This window comes from Schistocerca piceifrons, unplaced genomic scaffold (assembly GCF_021461385.2).
Source record: "Schistocerca piceifrons isolate TAMUIC-IGC-003096 unplaced genomic scaffold, iqSchPice1.1 HiC_scaffold_1406, whole genome shotgun sequence".
Classification (NCBI taxonomy): domain Eukaryota; kingdom Metazoa; phylum Arthropoda; class Insecta; order Orthoptera; family Acrididae; genus Schistocerca; species Schistocerca piceifrons.
The window spans coordinates 2,501-5,000 of NW_025727243.1; the positions used below are offsets into that span (position 1 = coordinate 2,501).

Consider the following 2,500-nt stretch of genomic DNA (forward strand, 5'->3'; position numbering starts at 1 on the left):
TCCCGTATCGTTATTTTTCGTCACTACCTCCCCGTGCCGGGAGTGGGTAATTTGCGCGCCTGCTGCCTTCCTTGGATGTGGTAGCCGTTTCTCAGGCTCCCTCTCCGGAATCGAACCCTGATTCCCCGTTACCCGTTACAACCATGGTAGGCGCAGAACCTACCATCGACAGTTGATAAGGCAGACATTTGAAAGATGCGTCGCCGGTACGAGGACCGTGCGATCAGCCCAAAGTTATTCAGAGTCACCAAGGCAAACGGACCGGACGAGCCGACCGATTGGTTTTGATCTAATAAAAGCGTCCCTTCCATCTCTGGTCGGGACTCTGTTTGCATGTATTAGCTCTAGAATTACCACAGTTATCCAAGTAACGTGGGTACGATCTAAGGAACCATAACTGATTTAATGAGCCATTCGCGGTTTCACCTTAATGCGGCTTGTACTGAGACATGCATGGCTTAATCTTTGAGACAAGCATATGACTACTGGCAGGATCAACCAGGGAGCTGCGCCAACTAGAGCTGAGCAGCCGGCCGCCCGGGAGTGTGTCCCGGGGGCCCGCGCGAACACGCAAGCGTCCGCTCAATCATTCTGCAAACAGGAGGAGGCTGAGCTCCCCTGCACAATACACCTCGAAACCCTCTCAGGTCCCGGCGGCGCGCAGCGCCGTCCCAAGTACTTGGTCGGGTTCGAGAGAGGCGCAATCGCCCGGAGTTAGGCGAGTAGACGCTTTCGGTGCGACCACCCGTGCTCCCAACTGAGCTTGCCGCTGCCGACAGAGGCCCGGGAGCGTGCTGTCGTGGCATTGCCGGCGGGAGACAACACGCGCCACCTACGGTGACCGGCAGCTCCAACGCCAGCGCCACAGAAGGACAAAAGCCCCACTTGGGTGCCGAAGCGAACTCTCCCAGCACAGCGCACGCGCCAACACATCCGCACAGCTGCGATACAAACCACCAGCGAGAACCGCTGGGGCGACCGAGCAGCAGACGGCGTCGCGGCGCCGAGCGCCGGGCGGCGGCGCATCCTCAACGCACACAGTCCTCAATCGGACCAGCACACTGAAGATGTCCACCGCGCTTCGCACCGGGCCCGCGAGGACCTACTTTGGCCGCACGGCGCCGCGCGCAGGGTGCGCCGGCGCGCAGCTGCGACGCCTGCCGCGTCCGTCGGCCGGCGCGCCTGCCACTGGCCGCCCCCACCAGCCGGCTGTAGCGCGTGCGCCCACGCACCGCGCGGCCAGCACGCCGGGAGGCGCCCCCTCACCGGCCGGGGACGGTCCCACCCAGCCACCACCGCGTATCGCTTCACACCCAGATGCCGTTCAGTTTCATCGGCATGGTGGGTATCGCTGGAACAACCGGTTAGTACCTCAACCTATCGTCGCCATCACCGATTCACCCCTAGCGAGAACAACCGCACCACAACGGGTTACCATTTCTTCATTTGCGTAACTTCACCAGAAAACGTAGGCGTCCATCGCCATTAGCAACTTCAACGATTATTGCATGCCTGTGTCAGGTGTCACGCCACACTACGTCTGCCCACATACACGCAACAAAATGTGCACGCCTAGACAATACGTGGAAGGTGGCCCCCGTACGTATGCGATGTCCATTGCTCGAACGACTGTCAACCGGCCTCTGTAGCATGTCGCAGATATGGAACGCGGTGCACCATGCTATCACGGTGTTTGAGGAGAGACGACTAGGTCCGAATACATCAACACACAGCTCATGCTGATCGCCATCCACGGCGTCCGTTCCTCCCACACGTCTCTATGGCGTACCACACTGCAATCCAGCTCTCATAGGGAGACGACACGTAGCTGCGTGCACAATATTTGCACTGTATGGTCCGCCGTTTTTGGGCGCAGTCGTTGTACGGTCACACATGTGCCACGATGTATCATTCAGTACATAAGGACGAATGTGCAGTACAGATTGTGGTTCACGCGTACGACATCAGCGGACAGTTGACACAGGCCGCACCACAACGTAGCCTGCGTACGTCGCATGCGAAGGGCATTGAACATGCAAACTTGTCACCAACCAGCTTGCGAAGGCAGGGGGCAAGGTGGGGACGTGGGGACGTGGGGAGGGGTGGGGGGGGGGGGGGGCGGCATGTACGTCCTGCTGCCATCCACATTACAGTGTACAGCAGGAGCATGTGGAAAGTCAGCAAGACTTGCAAGGTGTTTAACATGAAGCGATACACAGGGGAGCGGGCAGTGCGAGTAGCGAACTATATTGCGAGGGTTGCGGGTGGGCAACACTACACTAATTGAACGAGTCGTATAACAATTACAGAGCAGGTTTAGGCGACAACGTGGGTTACGTTAGCGGACAACGTGGGTTACGTTAGCGGACAACGTGGGTTACGTTAAGGCACAACATGGGTTACGTTAAGGCACAACATGGGTTACGTTAAGGCACAACATGGGTTACGTTAGGGCACAACATGGGTTAGGTTAGGGGACAACATGGGTTAGGTTAGGGGA

At 58.2% G+C, this 2,500-nt stretch overlaps 1 non-coding gene across 1 annotated transcript in view; it reads right to left on the reverse strand.

Annotated features, from left to right (window-relative positions):
- Window positions 1-505, reverse strand: part of LOC124733703 — a 1,909-nt gene extending 1,404 nt beyond the window's left edge. Inside the window, exon 1 of the ribosomal RNA XR_007009084.1 lies at window positions 1-505. This exon is cut by the window's left edge and continues 1,404 nt beyond it. This is a non-coding gene — a ribosomal RNA (small subunit ribosomal RNA).
- Between the last annotated feature and the right edge of the window lie 1,995 nt (window positions 506-2,500).